The sequence below is a fragment of the Schistocerca gregaria genome, chromosome 2 (assembly GCF_023897955.1).
Source record: "Schistocerca gregaria isolate iqSchGreg1 chromosome 2, iqSchGreg1.2, whole genome shotgun sequence".
Lineage (NCBI taxonomy): Eukaryota > Metazoa > Arthropoda > Insecta > Orthoptera > Acrididae > Schistocerca > Schistocerca gregaria.
Window position 1 is genome coordinate 1,045,522,897 of NC_064921.1, and position 21,355 is coordinate 1,045,544,251.

The following is a 21,355-nucleotide window of genomic DNA, read 5'->3' on the forward strand; positions in this document are numbered from 1 at the left end:
ACGTGTTCTGACTTCTGGAGCGCGGCGAGGAGCACTCGAAACTGGAACAACCCTGCAACTACCTGAACAACAAAGGGTTTTCTTAATAGCGCAGCGGGCCAGTTCATGACGTCATACGTGTTTACGTGTGCCGAATACGCTGTTGTCTTGACTAAAAAATTCCAAAGACAGACTGAAGTGAAACACGAACAGTGGTATCGATAGCTGCGAGGCCACGGCGTAGGTGCAAGTTCGTAGGTTGGCACTACGACACAGGCACCGACAACAGCGCCCTCTAGCGGCGTGCAGCTCTACGAGCGCCGAACAGACGACCAAGCAACATTGTCTCTATTTCATAGTGGGGAGCCACTACTTGTAACTTTGTAACTTGATGTACAGCTTCGCACCTACGTTCTCATCTCAAACAAACTTTAGTACATAGTAAAACCACTTTCAATTTCATTATAAAGTGTTCTACCCCACCTGCTCCTCCTAGCTTCCTACATTCGGCCTACCCTTCAAGTTTCAGGAGCAGACCCACGCGCCGCCTATCCAGGCGGGATACAAAACGTACTTAAAGTTGTTCACTATCTTGGCTGCGCTAGAAATCAGTTCAGAGAGTCATAAGGTGTGCAAGAGACCTATGGCAACGCAGTCAAATAATCTCATTGCACACTGAATCTTTAACTGCGTAAAGATCTAGGAACTGAATAATGTGAAATTTCTAAACTCCCGACAAAAGTAAACACGGCCAATAAACAAAATCAGGAGCTAAATGAACTAAGAACTTAGATAAGTAATTAAAGTTCCCGAAGTTTATTCATTGGAGTAGAAGTTTGTATCATTATCGAACTTCAAAATATCAAATAGTAGAGTACTTATCTTCCCTCGAACAGTGGTCCTTGTCCTGAAAGACTGCTGTGTGCGTTGTGCCATATGGAGGAGTCTGTGGAGAGGCCAGTCTAATGTTACAGATACGTAACAGTCTTTTTAGTAGTTGCAGGTGAAACAGTATGGATAACTACCTGATCTGGACTTGCATTACTCAATTTGGCCTTGCTTTGTTGATACTGCGATATGGCTGACAACGAGCATACACTATGTGATCAAAAGTATCCGGATATCTGGCTGAAAATGACTTACAAGTTCGTGGCACCCCTCATCGGTAATGCTGGAATTCAATATGGAGTTCGCTCACCCTTAGCCTTGATGACAGCTTCTGCTCTCGCAGTCATGCGTTCAATCAGGTGCTGGTATGTTTCCTGGGAAATGGCAGCCCATTCTTCACGGTGTGCTGCACAGAGGAGAGGTATCGATGTCGGTCGATGAGGCCTGGCACGAAGTCGGCATTCCAAACATCCGAAGAGTGTTCCGTAGGATTCAGGTCAGGATTCTGTGCAGGCTAGTTCGTTACAGGGATGTTATCGTTGTGTAACCATTCCACCACAGGCCGTACACTATGAGCAGGTGCTCGATCGTGTTGAAATATGCAATCACCATCACCAAATTACTCTTGAAAAGTGAGAAGCTGTTCTAAACATAAATCCATTGCTGTGATAGGCGAACGAAAACTTTTGACAGGTAGTGTGTACAGTCTCTTCTCTGAAGAGCCTGTAAGTGTTTTATTTATAATGGTGCAAAAGCTTTCCATCTTTTCGGCTCCTCTGTTTTCGAGCAGGAGACCTGGCTGCGCCGCCAGTCCTCTCTTCTGATCCTCGGTTGTGGTCTTCAGCCCAGAGACTGGTTTGATGCGGCTCTCGATGCTACTCTATTCTGTGCAAGCATCTTCATCTCCCAGTACCTACTGCAACCTACATCCTTCTGAATCTGTTTGGTGTATCTTGGTCTCCCTCTACGATTTTTACCCTCCACACTGTCCTCCAGTACTAAATTGGTGATCCCTTGATCCCTCAGAATATGCCCTACCAACCGATCCCTTCTTATAGTCAACCTCTGCCACAAATTTCTCTTCTCTCCAATTCTATTCAATACCTCCTCATTAGTTATGTGATCTACCCATCTAACCTTCAGCAATCCTCTGTAGCACCACATTTCGAAAGCTTCAATTCTCTTCTTGCTCCAAATTATTTATCGTCCACGTTTCACTTTCATACATGGCTACTCTCCATACAAATACTTTCAGAAACGACTTCCTGAGACTTAAATCTATACTCGATGTTAACAAATTTCTCTTCTTCAGAAACGCTTTCCTTGCCATTGCGAGCCTACATTTTATGTCCTCTCTGCTTCGACCATCAGAGCAAAACATATTTACTACTTTAAGCGTCACATTTCCTAATCCAATTCCCGCAGCATACCCGATTTAATTCGATTACATTCCATTATCCTCGTTTTGCTTTTGTTGATGTTCATCTTATGTCCTCCTTTCAAGACACTGTCCATTCCGTTCAACTGCTCTTCCAAGTCCTTTGCTGTCTCTCACAGAATTACAATGTCATCGGCAAACCTCAAAGCTTTTATTTCTTCTCCATGGATTTTAATTCCTACTCCGAATTTTTCTTTCACTTCCTTTACTGTTTGCTCAATATACAGATTGAATAACATCGGTGATAGGCTACAACCCTGTCTCACTCCCTTCCGTTTCATGCACCTCGATTCTTATAACTGCCGTCTGGTTTCTGTACAAATTGTAAATAGCTTTTCGCACCCTGTATTTTACCCCTGCCACCTTCAGAATTTGAAAGAGAGTATTCCAATCAACATTGTCAAAAGCTTCCTCTAAGTCTACAAATGCTAGAAACGTAGGTTTGCCCTTCCTTAATCTAGCTTCCAAGATAACTAGTAGGGTCAGTATTGCCTCAAGTGTTCCAACACTTCTACGGAATCCAAACTGATCTTCCCCGAGGTCGGCTTCTACCAGGCAAACATACATAAAGAGGCATATAAGACTGTTGCTTGGGTGGAACAAGCTTGGAGGCACGGTTAGTATCAGATAGATTATGTACTAGTAATAATGAGACTTACAGACGTGATTCTGGACCGCAAAGTATTTTCAGTAGTATGTCTGGAATCTGAGCCTAATGTATTAGTTATGAATTGATGATGTGAGCAGATGAAACTGCGACTGCAGGTAAAGCTGTAAACGGCATTGTAGTATTACACTTGAATATAGAAAATCAAACTGAAAATTCCGCTTGCCGTAGGCTTGCGTGCTGCCTCTACCTGCCTGCCACACTCTCTGCGGTTACCTTCCTTTGCTACAAAGTCTGATTTCCGGAAATTTCACGAATGTTGTTGTTAACAAACGATTGCCTCACAGATGCTGCTTCAGAAGACAGTACATTGTCGTGCTGATATCAACAGTCAACGTCTCTCACCTGTTCCTCTACTGTGTGCAATACCGAATGCTCCAAAACGTGTTAATATCCTTTTGCATTGACCATTTTCTTACGTGCAGTAAGGGGACCACATCCTAGCCACGAAAACACCCCCACCCCGCGACAAGACCCCCTCCGTATTTCACTGTCATCACTACACATGATGGCAGGTGATGTTCTCTAGCCATCCACCAATCCCAAACGCTTTCATCAGGTTGCCACAGGATACAACGTTATTCGTCACTCCTAATCTCTCGTAACCCGTCATCCCCTGTTCGCTCTTTACGCCAATCGTCGCTTAGCACTGACTACAGAAATGCGTGCCATATGAGGCCGTTTGCAACGCATTCTTTCTACCTTCCTAAGTACAGTCACTGTGCTTGGTGGACCGCTGGCAGCGTGTCGAAACTTCCGCTGACTTCATGCGACTTTTTACACCCACCCTCCGTAACGCACTACGATCCCTATCTGTCAGAGCATGAAGACTGCAGGGTCTTGATTCCGTTTTTGTTGTTCCTTCCAGTTTCCATCTGATAATCACATTCTCCACAGTCGACTTGGGCAGCTTTAGAAGGGTTGAAACGGCAGTGACTCATCTGTCACTCAGGTGACATCCAGTCACTTTCTACGTCACTGAGCTCTCCTCATGGTCCAATTCTGCTGTTACTGATTTTCTGCTGACAACCTGGTTTTATACTGGCCGGTCCGGCCTCCGTGACGTCTCAGTTATACTACGACGGTCACTCCAAAAGAAATGCACACTATTTCGTTTTAAATCTATCATTTATTCTACATGTTTGAAAGTTTTACAGTGTGTAGATACATCCTTTAGGAACAATATTTTCATTTCTCCACATAATTTCCATCCCTCTCAACTGCATTACGCTATTTTGGAACCAGCGCCTTTATACCCTCACAGTAAAATTCTGGACCAACCTGTTGGGGTCACTGTTTGGAAGCGTGCACAAGGGAGTCATCATCTTCAAATCTTGTTCCGCGAAGAGTCTTTCAGTTTCCCAAAGAGATGATAGTCACATGAAGCCAGGTCAGGACCGTAAGGCGGGTGTTTCAGTGTTGTCCATCCGAGTTTCGTGAGCGCTTCCATGGTTTTTTGACTGACATGTGGCCGTGCATGGTCGTGCAACAGCAAAACATCCCGCTTTTGCCGATGTGGTCGAACGCGACTCAGTCAAGCTTGAAGTTTCTTCAGTGTCGTTTATATGCCTCAGAATTTATGGTGGTTCCACTTGGCATGATGTCCACAAACAAGTCCTTCGGAATCTAAAAACACCGTAGCCATAACTTTTCTAGCAGAAGGGGTGGTTTTGAATTTTTTTTTTCTTGGGTGAATTTGCATGACGCCACTCCATTGATTGCCTCTTCGTCTCTGGTGAGAATTCTTCCAAGAAATTCATCTCCACCATTCTCGTAGTGTTCCAAAAGTTCGCTGCATACAGTTTCTCATATTTCTTTGTGAGCCATTGTCAACGGCCTGCGAACACACCTGGCACAACACTTTCAGTATTCTGCAAACTCTTCCTTCCCCTATCCCAACGTAGCGTGACAATTCGTTCACTATGATGCGTCTGTCAGCAGTCATCAATCGGTTAACTCTCTGCACATTGTCTGGAGTGTGTGCAGTACGAGGCCTGCCGCTGCGAGGACATCCTCAATATTGCCGTGCCCACTTTCATCGCGTAACCTGCTTGTCCACCGACTAACTGTACTGCGATCGACAGCAGCATCTCCATACACCTTTCTCAACCTCTTGTGGATGTTTCCCGCTGTATCGTTTTCACAGCACAGGAATTCTATGACAGCACATTGTTTCTGACGAACGTCAAGCGTAGCAACCATCTTGAATACATGCTGTGACTGCGTCACTCACGCACTCACGGGAACAGGTTGAACTAAGTTTGAAAACAAGCGGGAAGGATGTATCTACACACTGTAGAACTATTGCACATGCAGAATGAAAACTGTATTTTTACAGAAATCGTGTGCATTTCTTTTGGAGTAACCTTCGTAATAATGCCCAGTTAACAACTGCGAAACCTGCTTGCAAATTAAAGTTCTTGATGCTACTGGGAACCGTATAAGTGCTTTCGTAATCACCCCCCCCCCCCTTACAATTACTTCTATGTGGAATAGGATTTCCTTAATAACAGCCAACACAGGAATAAATCTTGCATTCCATAGTGAAAGAAAAAAAAGGTTCAAATGGCTGTGAGCACTGTGGGACTTAACAGCTGAGGTCATCAGTCCCCTGGAACTTAGAACTAGTTAAACCTAACTAATCTAAGGACACCACACACATCCAAGCCCGAGGCAGGATTCGAACCTGTGACCGTAGCAGTAGCGCGGTTCCAGACTGATGCGCCTAGAACCGCTCGGCCACTCCGTCCGGCCTCCAGTAAACAAGTTGCATTGCTGTAACCCACATATGAATGCAACCTGTTATTTTTTTCTGTCATTGGATCATTAAAGGAAACAAAGAAGCAATTAAACAGATTGTGGAAACGTTAGTACAACGGAAATGATACTCTGTCGGGAAGCAAGATAATTGCAGCCAGCGTGTAAGGCACGCAGAGGCAGGACAGACGCCTTCGACGAGCGGAGTTCTCGGTTTGACTTCAAGGACGCGAGCTGTTATTTGTCCAGTCCGACTCCCTTCCAGTGACTTTAACTTTGACTTTTTCTAGCACCGAGCTGAGAGAATTTCGTAGCTACTCAGGAAAGGTCAACAGAATTCTGCTGCTTGCCACACACTGCGCTATGAAAACCCGCTTTAGTCCACGTGCAAACCGTTTGACACTGTGTCGCGTAGCGCTTAATGCTGCAAATTGTTCATGTCGGATTTTAATAATAGCACAGTGTTTTCTGAAAGTTATATCAAATTCAGCGCTGCTTATATGGACGCTTATGAATTTGGTGAAAAAGTCGATCCACCATGGCTGTTACGCGGAGTGTGGAAGAACTGCCATGGCAACCACAGTATTACGGATAACTATGAAGAACATATTGCGAACTCTTCTTTCCAGTAGCTGAATGGGAAAAAAACGTGGACATGGGTACCCTAGTAGGGAGGAGAGCATTGACGGCATCTGTGATTCATTCGCTTTTATATCAAATATATTAGGTGTCCCTTCTATTAGTCATTGGGGCCAACTTTCTCAAGTTTCTAAAGATATCTTGAATTTTGTTTTTCTTATGATTAAGTGGGACCAGTCTCAACGGACAGCTCATGTGGTGTTACGAATCTGTTCTCTGTGTTTGTAAATTAGTTCGGCTTCCTGAGCAATATATCCAGTTACACCCCTCATTACTTGAATGCCTTAAAGTTTTTATAACGAGTAACTTTCTACGTTCGTCAACCACATAAACGGAGAAATGCACCATAGAAAAATAAGGAACCAGTCAGCATGACCAACAGTGATGTGAGAAGCAGTCATTTGTTATGATAGATAAGCGGTTTGTAGGCACATGCCTTACCCGGATGTCTCATCCAAGGTACCTCGTCATTTCTGACCATTGGTTTCTTCTGTCAAAATATTAAGTTTAGGATCTCTTTGTTTTTGTTGTTGTTGAGATAGTGTATTCAGATACTGGTTTCGTGCAGCTCTGCACGGCAAACTCTTTCACCCAATACTAATACAGACTACATCCTTTAAAACCCGCTTACTATAGCCGAGGCTTAAGGGGACCACACCCTGCCTATCTAATCCATGTTTATTTAGGCAAGTATTTGACACATTTATGAAAAAGCTATTTCATGCATGACCTTAATATTTTTACTGTATGTTACATGATGCTAATAGAGTCAACTGCACTAAAATCTACTTTATCCATTTTATAGGTTTTAAGAAATACTTTTTTAAATTTATTAGCAAAAAACATTAAGTTTTTTCCGCAGAAAACATTTTTTTGTGAACTTACTAATGGGGAAATGTTAATGAATGTAGTACCAGAGGTGGTGTTTTATGCTATGCAAGGTCTCTGAAAATTTCATTCATTTATCTATGATAGTTTCTGATATAATGGGGCATATGTACTGAAAATTTTAGTTTGTGGGAAATTGACTTTAAAGAAAAGACTTTTGAAATTTGTTACTTACAGTTAATTAAAACTGTCCTGCTGCGTATGATGACCCTTCTTTGGCCTCTAGCAGGCCTTCTAGGTTCTTTTTCACCTTCCTGCATGTTTGTCTTGCTTTCTTGGCCTTTTTAGATGTAGACCTGTCTGCATCGGCTATCCTCATTTTATCACAATGTTGCAGCCTAGTGAACATATTTTCACCAGGATTAATGCCGAGCATTTTCAGTACCCAATACTTTCAAGTATTACCACAACTGAATGTAATAACAGCATCATGAACTCCTAATTTCACTGTTTGCATGCCTACAAATACAGTTTTAGTAAGGCGGTACCAAATTATGCTTTTGAAACATTCATTTGGGTTCTGTGTCTGTCCATGCAGACATTTCCTTAGAAGGTCAGGATGAGCAAAGTATCTGAAAATAGATTTAATTGCTGTAATAACAGCAGCAGGGAGAGAATGCTGGTGAGTATAAGATTCTCCAGTTGCCTGAACCCAATTGTATTTGCACCACGAATTTTATCCTGATGGACACAATCCATGACATGGCTTATCATCAGTAGAAGAATATGGCCCAAACATTTCTCTTCATTGTCTCCAGATTTTCTTTATTTCTTCTAATTGCCTGCCCATAGTATACCTGCAAGTTTCCTATAACAATTACTCGCAATCACACTTGAACAAAACTAACCGCTTGTTTGACAGCGTGCAGCGTGTTGTTTACAAACAGCAAAAACAAAAGAATACCGACCGTTGCATTCCAAGGATAGTCAACACACTCGGGAGTAAAAAAAAAAAATCCCTAACTTGCAATGTAGGGGATATAAAGATCTAAAATATATGGAGAAAAGTCGGTGATAGAAAAGTGGGCGTGGCACATAAATACACGTGGTAGGAAAATGCTCTTTAAATGCTCGAAAAAAAATTTTTTCAGCAAAATCCTTTCCAGAGTACTTAAATAAAACCTCAATCTATTGAAATATGATGATAACGGAAAATCGATTTTTTTCCACCTGAACCAAGGTGTGGTCCTCTTTACTCTCTCTCTACAGTTTCCCCTCCCCCACTCTTCCTTTCATATCTATATTTAGTCCTTTGAAACGTCCCCTTTGAAAAATTTATACACGACTGTGCTTAAACTGACACACAATAGTTTTTAGCGCAACGCAATCCGACTTTCAATAATCCCTACAAGAGAATGGCCCTGACTAACATTAACCTATATGTTTCACAAATCACTTACCTCACAAAAATCTTCGTTACTCAAACTACTGCAATACAGTGAGCGCCACTACTGCCAGCTAACTAAAAGATTAAAACTACGGAAGTCACTAACTACTGATAGGCACAGTTAGCAAATGAAAGATTTTAATAGAGAACAAACAATGTATTTACCTTTATAGTCATATCTATATATCAGTTCATGACACCAATTCTTACAAATTTCAAAACTCCGCCATCTCTCTCCCCACATCCACCACTGCTGGCGGCTCACCTCCAACTGCGCAACGCTACGCGCTGTTAGCATCCAGCTGCCGCTGCCCAACACTACAATGGCAGACAACAATGCAAACTAGCCACAGACTGCACACGAAACAGCCAGTGATTTTTATACAGAGCGCTACGTGGCGGCGGCGTTACCAACAAAAAACCCTAAACAGCCTACTTACATAGCCCCCATGCTCCCCACAAAAAAATTTACAAATTGTTTTGGGCAGTGTTTTTCTCAAAGTCTGAGTAGTAAAAGAAAATACACACGGAAGTAGTGGATTTCCATGCAGTCTTGAAGAAGTAGTTCTCTGAAATTAAAACGTCAGGTTTTGTTGAATTGTGTGTCAGAAACTGTAAAAACCGAGTCTTACTGTGATTTAGCGTTTATTTTCAACAAGCCATGAACTGAGGCCATGTACTGCACTATTTGAAACCGAGCCAATGTTGTACACAACATGCTTCACTACCAACCTAGTGTCATCAGCACCAGAAATATTTTAGAGTTACCCGTAATACTAGAGGGCATATCATTTATATAAACAAGATAAAGCAGTGGTCCCAGCACTGATCCCTGGGGCACCCCCCACTTGACAGTACCCCACTCAGACCCCATATCACAGCCATTATCAACATCGTGAATAATGACCTTTTGCTGCCTGTTGTTGAGTTCTGCCAGCAAGGAAGGCATGAATCCAGTCGCAAATCTGGTCCGACACTCGATAAGCTCGTTTTTTTTTCTCCAAACGGCCGTCGTTAACGGTGTGAAACGCCTTGCTGAAGTCAAGGAGCACGACATCAACAAGACCGCTGTTGTCTATAGCGATATGGATGACACGGAATAACACAGCAAGCAGAGTTTCGCAAGATCTCTGTTTGCGGAATCCATGTTGTTGTTGTTGTGGTCTTCAGTCCTGAGACTGGTTTGATGCAGCTCTCCATGCTACTCTATTTTGGGCAAGCTTCTTCATCTCCCAGTATTTACTGCAACCTACATCCTTCTTAATAAGCTTAGTGTATTCATCTCTTGGTCTCCCTCTACGATTTTTAACCTCCACGCTGCCCTCCAGTGCTAAATTTGTGATCCCGTGATGTCTCAGAACAGGTCCTACCAACCCGTCCCTTCTTCTTGTCAAGATGTGCCACAAACTCCTCTTCTCCCCAATTCTATTCAACATCTCCTCATTAGTTACGTGTTATACCCATCTAATCTTCAGCATTCTTCTGTAGCACCACATTTCGAAAGCTTCTATTTCCTTCTTGTCCAAACTATTGATCGTCCACGTTTCACTTCCTTACATGACTACACTCCATACAAATACTTTCGGAAACAACTTCCTGACACTTAAATCTATACTCGATGTTAACAAATTTCTCTTCTTCAGAAACGCTTTCCTTGCCATTGCCAGTCTACATTTTATATCCTCTCTACTTGGGCCATCATCAGTTATGTTGGTCCCCAAATAGCAAAACTCCTTTAGTACTTTACGTGTCTGATTTCTTAATCTAATTCCCTCAGCATCACCCCACTTAATTCGACTACATTCCATGATCCTCATTTTGCTTTTGTTGATGTTCATCTTATATCCTCCTTTCAAGACACTGTCCATTCCGTTAAACTGCTCTTCCAAGTCCTTTGCTCTCTCTGACAGAATTACAATGTCATCGGCGAACCTCAAAGTTTTTATTTATTCTCCACGAATTTTAATACCTACCCCGAAATTTTCTTTTGTTTCCTTTACTGCTTGCTCAATATACGGATTGAATAACGTCGGGGAGAGGCTACAACGCTGTCTCACTCGCTTCCCAATCACTGCTTACCTTTCACGCCCCTCGACTCTTATAACTGCCATCTGGGTTCTGTACAAATTGTAAATAGCCTTTCGCTCCCTATATTTTACCCCTGCCACCTTCAGAATTTGAAAGAGAGTATTCCAATCAACACTGTCAAAAGCTTTCTCTAAGTCTACAAATGCTAGAAATGTAGGTTTGTCTTTCCTTAATCTATTTTCTAAGATACGTCATAGGGTCAGTATTGCCTTACGTGTTCCATTATTTCTACGTAATCCAAACTGATCTTCCCCGAGGTCGGCTTCTACCAGTTTTTCCATTCGTCTGTAATGAATTCACGTTAGTATTTTGCAACCGTGACTTATTAAACTGATAATTCGGTAACTTTCACATCTATGATTACCTGCTTTCTTTGGAATTGGAATTACTATGTTCTTCTTGAAATCTGAGGGTATTTCGCCTGTCTCATACATCTCGCTCACCAGATAGAGTTTTGCAAGATCTCTGTTTGCGGAATCCATGATGTTGTTGTTGGTGTTGTGGTCTTCAGTCGTGAGACTGGTTTGATGCAGCTCTCCGTGCTACTCTATCTTGTGCAACCTTCTTCATCTCCCAGTACCTACTGGAAGCTACATCCTTCTGAATCTGCTTAGTGTATTCATCTCTTGATCTCCCTCTATCCATGTTGATTTTTATACAGCAGATTTTCGTTCTCCAAAAACGTATCCGAAATAAAACGCTTAATAGATATTGATGCAGGGAAGAGGTATGGTTTATTTATTTTAAATTAGCTATTTACGCGCTGCCACAGCCAACTGATGACAGTAGTAGATACCAGCAACAGAGTCAGCATTTTAAAACTGTACGTTTTCTTTAAACAGAAACCATTATCCCGCTTCAGATGTCGTTATGAGTGTAGGGCACTTTCAGGTACCGGTTATGAGAGTTTCTGTGGTGACATTAACCTAGAGCCCGATGTCAGTCCTCGTCCAGGTGGAGAAATCCCGGAAACGCGAGCTAATGGACTGCGGCGCGGTCAGTTACGAGGCTCGGACAGCTCGCGCCCTCGGCTGTGAGCTGAGTTCATTTGTTTGTTGTTTCGAGTCACGAGAGGCGCCAAGGCGGAACCTCCACCCCCTTCCTCCTTTCCGCTGTCCGACGGCCGCAGGGCAGGGAAAGCAATAAGCGGGTAACGTTTCAATGCAAATTCGCCGCGTTTGCAGAGAGAGATTGCGAAAAGGCACACCTGGCGGTCCCCGCAGATCTGAGTCCGGCTGTGGGGCGAAGGCGCCGACGGCGAGAGCCCCGCCACGTTGGAGGTATCAGGACGGGCAAGAACATCAGCGGCTGGATTACCTCCGTGTCCCGAGGGACCAGGAACGCTTGAGAGGACTAGCGGCGCAGCCACGTCTCCTGCTCCACAACAGAGGAGCCGAAAGGATGGGCAGCGTTTGCACTATTATAAATAAAATACACTAGTGGCCATTAAAATTCCTACACCACGAAGATGACGTGTTACAGACGCGACATTTAGCCTACAGGAAGAAGATGCTGTGATATGCAAGTGATCAGCTTTTCAGAGCTTTCACACAAGGTTGGCGCCGGTGCCGACTCCTACAACATGCTGACATGAGGAAAGTTTCCAACCGATTTCTCATACACAAACAGCAGTTGACCGGCTTTGCCTGGTGAAAAGTTGTTGTAATGCCTCGTGTAAGGAGAAGAAATGCGTACCATCACGTTACCGACTTTGATAAAGGTCGGATTGTAGCCTATCGCGATTGCGGTATATCGTATCGCGACATTGCTTCTCACGTTGGTCGAGATCCAATGACTGTTAGCAGAATATGGAATCGATGGGTTCAGGGGGGTAGTATGGAACGCCGTGCTGGAACCCAACGGCCTTGTATCACTAGCAGTAGAGATGACAGGCATCTTATCCGCATGGCTGTAACGGATCGTGCAGCCATGTCTCGATCCCTGAGTCAACAGATGGGGACGTTTTCAAGAGAACAACCATCTGCACGAACAGTTCGACGGCGTTTGCAGCAGCATGGACTATCAGCTCAGAGACCATGGCTGCGGTTACCCTTGACGCTGCATCACAGACAGGAGCGCCTGCGATGATGTACTCAACGACGAACCTGGGTGCACGTATGGCAAAACGTCATTCTTTCTAATGAATCAAGGTTCTATTTACAGCATCATGATGGTCGCATCCGTGATTGGAGACATCGCGGTGAACGCACATTAGAAGCGTGTATTCGTCATCGCCATATCGCCATACTGGCGTATCACCTGGCGTGATGCTATGGGTGCCATTGGTTACACGTGTCGGTCACCTCTTGTTCACACTGACGGCACTTTGAACAGTGCGTGCTACATTTAAGATATGTTACGACCCGTGGCTCTACCCTTCATTCGATCCCTGCGAAACCCTACACTTCAGCAGGGTAATGCACGACATCATGTTGCAGGTCCTGTACTGCCCTTTCTGGATACAGAAAATGTTCGACAGCTGCCCTGGAGATCTCTCACCAATTGAAAACGTCTGGTCAATGGTGGCCGAGCAACTGGCTCGTCACAATAAGCCAGTCAGTACTCTTGATGAACTGTGGTATCGTGTTGAAGCTGCTTGGGCAGCTGTACCTGCACACGCCTCCCAAAAACTTTGTTTGACTCAATGCCCAGGCGTATGAAGGCCGTTATTACGGCCAGAGATGGTTGTTATGGGTACTGATTTCTCCGGATCTATGCACCCAAATTGAGTGAAAATGTAATCACATGTCAGTTCTAGTATATTTGTCCAATGAATACCCTTTTATCATCTGCATTTCTTCTTAGTGTAGCAATTGTAATGGCCAGCAGTGTAGTACATACGTAACGTTTCGCATTCGTAGCACTGTATTCGGCTGAGACAAAAAAATGCGGTGCATTACTTTTTGCTCAACCCTCGTATGTTTAGATTAAACGTCAGGGGACTCGTACTGCGCCTGAAATTCACGTGCAAGATTGTAACATGCCAAAACCTGCAATTCCTTCTCAATATTGGAACGCCTTCTTCGTGAACAAGGTTTAAGGTCTGCATAGCGGCCAAGCAATCTTTATTACGTGAACAAGATAAAGTGAAAACATTACAATGAGTGCACTAACATCAAAATTGAAGCGTGCAGCAATGGTTCAAGGCGTTATTCACGGATGAATTTAAGTCTGAAGTATATATGATGATAGTAATTGTTATCGAAAGAATAAATGATAACTAATTGAACCCTCAGCTACCAACAGGTGTTGTTGATATGCCTCGATAGGGACAGCTGAAAAGGCGGGCACCGACCGCGACACGAACCCGGGATTTCGTGCTTACATGGCAGACGCTCTATCCATCTGAGCCACCGAGGACACAGAGGATAGCGCGACTGCAGGGACTTATCCCGGTCGGGGCCCACATTTTCAGCTCTCCCCTTCGAGGTATATCAACAACACCTGTTGGCAGCTGAGGGTTCTCTTAACTATCATAAGTTTGAAGTATCTGGAAGCCATCGTCGAATGTTTGTTCGTGGGGAACGTATGAAGAGCAATGTGTGACGCCAACGGCGGAGTATGGTAGAGGGTTGATAACGCTGTGAGGATGTCTTTCGTGTATTTAAGCGGGTGATTTAGAGTGAACTAATGCAACATTAAAGAAGGAGGCTCTCACAGGACAGCGAGCGACAACGCACCTCCATCTGCAAGAAGCTTACTACTCGCGATTTTGTTCAGCAGTTGGACAGTGACACCAAACACGCTACTAATTTGTGCAGATGGTATGTAAATGGAAAAGAGAAATATCGGTAAGTGAAGAATATCAGTTAGCCAGGTCGGCTACTTGGCTCGAACCCTATCAAACTCTTATGGGACGAACTTGTCAAGGATGCCAAAAAGTGTGACCATCAAATTTTGAAGATATGTGGAATAACTTACACACGCGTTGGACTGGCATGTTTGCAAAAAGCACTACCAAATCTTATGTCCACAATGTCAAGAGTTTACGCAGGTCTTCTGAGGGCAAAGGGGGGATACATTGTAGAGACTAAAATCTAATTCGTACTGTATTGAACTTAGCGAGAGAGAGAGAGAGGGAGAGAGGGGGAGAAAACACTTATTTTGTTGGTCTGTTTAGTTTGTACACTGTGTGTGAATATTAAAAGAAGCATATAGTTTTCATCATGGGTTATCATAAGCTTTTGACCGGTACTGTAGATAGCCGTCGGAGCACGAGGACGTTCCAAAACAATAAGAGTATCAGCGGAGTTTTGTACACATATATAGAGGTAGGGGTGTAACTGTGGAAACCCAGCTTGTTTTTGCTGTATAAAGGAAATGTTTACTTTTCTTTCAGCCTCAAAAATTAGCCAAAGCTAATTCGTAAAGTTTTAGCAATGAATGTAATATTATGAAACATAAAAACTAAATACGTTAAAAATTAAAAAACTTTTCTGCTTGCACAACAACCCATTAATTTTTCAAGAAGTGTGGGTAATGTGGAAACGCCTTAAAATTGTGGGAAACTGACTACTTCAAACGAAAACTATTAAAAATGTTAGAAACTATTTTATTTTATATTAAATTTAAATCGCACAAAAATATTTTTAAACGCAACTTTAATAGAAAAATACTTCATAAGGAAGTTCACTTGCAAAAATCGGTTATGTAAATATCTCCTTCATTTCCGGCACACAACGAGTGACTCCACTCCTCACACACTAAAAACTTAATCCACAATTCTTCCCAAACGTCTTTGGAAAATGCACCTCCACAAAAAATACAAATGGCATCTTCTTCAGTAGATTTTTCTTCCCTAACTGGAAGATTCAAATCCGACTCGCATGAAGAGACAGTTGGTGCACTTCATTTGTTTCCTCAGATAACTTAAACCGTTTTTTGCATGGCTTTCTAGGAGGAGCTTCACGTTTTTTCTTGCTTTTGGCAGGTGCCTTAGGACGCTTCTGTTTACCTTTTAGTAAGGAGTCTTCAAGGCGTTTTTTATAGGGCGGAGATGTCAAAACAGCTGATGAACCTGGCTTACGACCTCTGTTGGAAACCTTCCTCTTTAGAGGGGAGATTGGCATGTCATCTTGTGGAGAGACACACACGTGTTTGGTGAGGTATTTGACAACGATGTTGACCTTCTGCTTTCTCTTTGACCATTTTCACTTGGGCTGCCAGTTGTCACAGGCCTGAATGCGTTGTGAGCGTCTTCTTGTCTGAGGTCATTACTTCCACCTGAAGATGCTGGATTCTCATAAGTTCCTCTCAGACTTCTGGCGTCATCTAAAGCCGACGTGGCAGCTACAAAATCGATTTCTGTAAAAAGAGTCCTGTCTCATGGGGAAATTGCAGTCATCAAAAATTCTTTTGTGGAAATAGAGCCAGTCTGGCACTTTAGGTAGGCTTTCCTCAACAACTCAGATATGTCATATGGTCCCAAGGTCCGGCTGCTGTGCCGCAACCATTGGCGAACATACTCAGCGTAATAGGTTTTTAGAGAGCCCTTGAACGTCTTATCAAGGCTATGAGTTTTATGAGAGGTGTGAGGCGATTATAACATGGTTCTCCCTTGGACGTTCTATAACTTGAAGGTTTTTGGCATGACTGCTATGCCCATCAAGAATTAACAACACAGGAGATTCTTTTGAGGGATGTGCCTTAGAAATGAAGTGTCAAACTACTCGGAGAAGAGCTCAGTTTGAATGAAGCTTGAAGGATGGCATTTCCCAATTGTTCCAGGTAGTGCTCCTTTCAGTAAAGTATCAGCCCAGTTCTTCCTGGGGAAGATCATCATTGGCGGTATGAAAGTACCGCCAGCACTCATTCAGCATATGACAGTCACCAGGGATCCTCGCTCTGCTGATGTGAGGGCACCTACTTGATGTTTACATTTCAGTCCAATTACATGTGGTATTTTGCTCTGGACGACAGAGAGCCCAGTGTCGTTCACATTGTACACATGGTCAGCACTATAGGAGTGTTTACTGTACTCAACTTCCAAAAGGTCAAAAACCTTGTCTACAGCTTCTTTGTTGAACCCGTTTGCTCTCGAGAATGATGTCCCCATAGGTTTGTGGATTGTGTGTTTATTGCTGTGTCGTCTAAGAAAAAGGTCAAACCAAGCTCTACCTGGAGTATTCGAAGTAATAGGATGATTATTTCTTTCCGCTAGCTGACATGCCTTTCTCTTGACACCTAATCTGGTAAGGCCATAGAACCGATTATCCATTTCAATGAGATACTGTACCAACTGTTTCTCAATAGCATCAGGTAGTACAGGCTTACGTCCAAGTCTCAAAGACACACATTCTTCAGGTAACATACCACTATGCACAAACCTTTGAAGTGTCGTCTGAGGTACACTGAAAGCTTTTACTGCTCTTCTTAACGCCATCTGCTTTTCCCTTAAGGCTATTATAGCCTTAATCATGTTTTCAGCATCCCACGTCTTCACAATAGCTCTTGGTTTCCGATCAGTTAGCTTTCGTGGCATCTAGAAAGAGCCGCAAAACGTATTAGAAGTAATGTATTTGATGTTGGTACTGTGGAAACGTATCCACAATGCCAACGTATATTTTCTTCCACATTACCTGCACAATGGCCATTTTAAATTTCGGTAGATTACTTTAAGCAACTATCCATTTAAGGTTGACAAAGGACTGCTAAAACCTTCTCTGCACCTCCTTATATAAGCTATCAAACGTAAAGAAACATAACTACAAAGTATGTACATAAATATAATACGACAGCTTACTTCGAAAAAGGTACAGAAAATGCGCGAACGTAAATTGCATCACTGTCACGGCGTCTGTTGCTCAACTGACTGCTAACCCTCCACCGTGACAAACAGGAACTATAAAAACAATTTCTGGCTGCCCTGCTAGAGTGCAGCACTCTGCAGGCCACACTACCCACGCGCTTCCACATTTACGCCCCTACCTCTTCTAATAAGTAAAGAATTATGCCCACATGCTTAAAAGCGTTTTGGTCCACATTTCACGCGCAATATAGCAGCGAGCCAGTGTGTCATGGATTCTAGAAGTTTTTGGAAGCTTTCAGGAGGATTGTGGCACCGAATGCCTAAGCACAAGCCGAGCAATGACTGTAAATTATGTGTCGGTGGTTTATGGCCGCATAGCTGACGTACGATAGCTTTCTTGATCCATCGGGTTCATATCAGGTGAAGTTGGTGGTAAAGACATCAACGTGAGTTCACCATCATATTTCTCAGTGCACGGCTCTGGCCTTGTGAGCGAGCAGTGGTCCTACTCGATGATGCTGCTGCCTTAGGGGAACAAATCAAGCATGAAGGTGCGCAGTCGGTCCGCTGTAATGTTGACGTAGTCACACCTGTCATGGCACCTTCGATTACTACCAGAAGATCCATAGACCTCTAGGTGGATGTCGCCCATAGCTTAATACTGTTCCCAGCGACCTTCTTCCCGACGCATTCGTATCTCGAACGCCGTTCGCCTGGATGGTGGCGTATTCTGATACCACCGTCGACCTGACGTGACAACAAAGGTGACTCATCAGAGTGGGTGACCCGTTGCTATTGATCCACATTCAATCTCAGTGATAGCGTGCCCACTGTCATAGTAATTGACTGCGTCAGTGTGGAATCAGAGAGCGGTCGTCGCGTGTTCAACGTCGTGGAGTGAGTGAGTGGTTGATGCTCCTGCACTGCCGTCGGACCAGTCGCAGACCGCCGTGTGTACTCTGCAGTCTCCGCCTTCCACGTTCTGTGGTCAGGCCTGGACAAGCAGCTTCTTGACGCCCACTCGTCGTTTCACCGTCCTTCGACCACTTTCCACAGAAGCTTGACGACCTTCGCCGTGCCAAAGACGCTCGTTTTCAGGGGCCTGTTTACACCAATCTGCCCTTGGTCAAAGTCGCTTACGTCACTGCGTTTCCGCATTTGCGGGCAATATCGTCCTCAGGACGGTTCTCCATTCGTCCCCGCTCCACTTGTACTGGGCGATGCCATTCCCGATGTCGTTTGATGCAACCCGGAATGTAGCGTAAAATAAAGTAGCTGGCCTTCAAAAACGCGAGCTATATATTCATATTCTCTCGCTCGCTACGTGCAAATATTAGCCTTAAGGAAAAAATGAACAAGACCTTTTTGCAGCAAATCCAATTTAATGAAACTTTATACTGGGCTACATTTTTGCTGGAGGCCACGGCTTTCGAGTTATTGAAGGGCAACGAACAAAAGTGACCTTCAAATTCAACTCAATTCCCCACTCATCCCTCACCAGTCAACATTTCTAGTATATGTGTCGTGGCACTCCCTCCTATCACTGGACCAAAATTTACGGCTACACGAACTATTCCCGACTTTCGACCTGTTTGGTCTCTACTGATTGGGCTATTAAGACGGCAGCATAATAAACTAGTTACTAATTTAGACGTGCCAGTGAGGGTAATAAAATAAAAATGGCTTTTGTTAACTTTACGCTAATTACGTTGACAAAATAACCCAAACTTAAACTCTTACAAGCACAGTACATTCGTAGCCAGAAAGCATGACGAATTCAACGATGTAATAATTCAGGTTTTGCTGTTACAATTCACAAAATTGTTAGGTAAAGTTTACTCAAACATCAATTTCACAACCTGTAAGTCATCGACTAAGAAGGTTGCGTAATAAGGCCAGTTAATGAAGACCAAAGAAGGTTGAAAGTGGAAAATAACTCGTGGAACCGCTAATTTTTGCACAGCCGTAGGAGGGAGTACCATGAACAACGTACTAGAAATCTTGACCGGTGAGGGCTGAGTGTTGGAGTAAGGGTGCGTCTGAAGGTCACCTTCGTACGTTTTTCCTGAATAACTCAAAACTACGGCCTCTAGCGAAAACGTATACCAATGCAAATTTTAGCTTCATTAAATTTCCTACAAAAAATGACCTGTTCATTTTTTCTGTAGGACTAATAGCTTGCGTGTAGCGAGCGACAGATATGAAAATCCCGTGCGTGGTTTTTGACGTCCAGATATAACATCGCAGGTTGCATCAAGCGACATCGGCAGGGACACCGGAATCACGCTTCATATTTCCCTCACCGCGTTACGTGCCCCTCATATGCTGGATGACAATCAGTTTGGCTTTCGCTAAGGTAAAGGCAAGAGGGAAGCTGTTCTAACGTTGTTCTTGACAATCGAAGCAAGATTCAAGAAAAATGAAAACACACGCTCATAAGATTTGTCGACCTGGAAAAAGCGTACGACAATGTAAAATGTTGCAAGATGTTCGAAATTCTGAAAAAAAAATTAGCGATAAAATATGGGGGAAGACGGACAATATGCTTACTACCTGAGCCCCCATCTTACTTTATTACTCGCTCCTATGAAACGGAACATGTTATACAGATCTTGGCGCCTCTCGCGTCCATCTAGAAAAGATTACCTGAATATGCCTAAATAAGGCGAAACGCGTCGTTCAAAAATAAAAAACTAAAATTGCAACCAAGACTGTTTTTAACCAATACTAATATGCAATATGTACGAGAACAAAGAGTGAACAATAACAATGGGAGACCAAGAATGATGTGCTGGGATCAAAAAGGGTATAAGACAGTGATGTAATCTTTCACCCTCACTGTTCAATTCATCTATAGAGGAAGAAATGGCAGTAATGAAAGAAAGTTTCAAGAGTGAGATTAAAAGATATGAATGACAAGATCCATTGATGACATTTCTGCCCTCAATGTAAGTGAGGAATTATAGGATATGTCGAATGTAATGAACAGTCTAATGAGTGCAGAATATGGATTGAGGATAAATCGAAGAAAGACGGAACTATCAAAAATGAGAACTACAAGAAACTTAACATCAGAACAGGTGATCACGAAGTAGACGAAGTTGAGAAATTCTGCTACGTATGCAGCAAAGTAGTCCGTAACTCATGATGGAAGGACGGAGGAGGGCATAAAAAATGGAATAGGACTGGTAAAAATGGCATTACTGGCCAAGAGAAGTCCTCTAGCATCAAATATGGGTCTTAACTTGAGGAGAATATACGTTTGTAGCACGGTATTGTATGGTAGGGTTGAGAAAATAAATTTGGCCTGGAAAATACGCGTATTTATAATGAGGTTGCTTCGGGACTGGCCCTTGCTAATGAACATGGCAGAAAATGGCGGAATGAGTCACCACTGAGGTCGATGCAGCTGTGAGCTCGATTTATAAAACTCTGAGACACGCGCAGCAGGTCTACCCGAGAGACAGCAGCAGTAGTGTTTTGAGTGCTATGCTGCAGCTCTTTCACTGTGTGGAAGGATGAAAGATCAGGCGAGCGACCTGCACTTGCCTCTGCTGATTGTCATCTTCTCACCGAACACCTGATACACTAATAACAAGGTTGTCAGGGTGGTGTGCGCAGTTTCTCCTTCTTGCTGAACGTTTCCATACAGCCGTTCGTTCATATTCTGCGATTAGATCCAAATATGGATTAACCAGTTTTTGGACTTATCGGTTAGCACTAACAGTTTTGTGGAAGAACCGAGGTACGATGCGGGCACCAAACTTTGCGCACCAAACACATATCTTGATATTGTGCAACTGCTTTTTAATGTACCTATATGGTTTTAATAATGTATAGGGATGCATGTTTCGTGTGTCCACATAGCCTGACCGG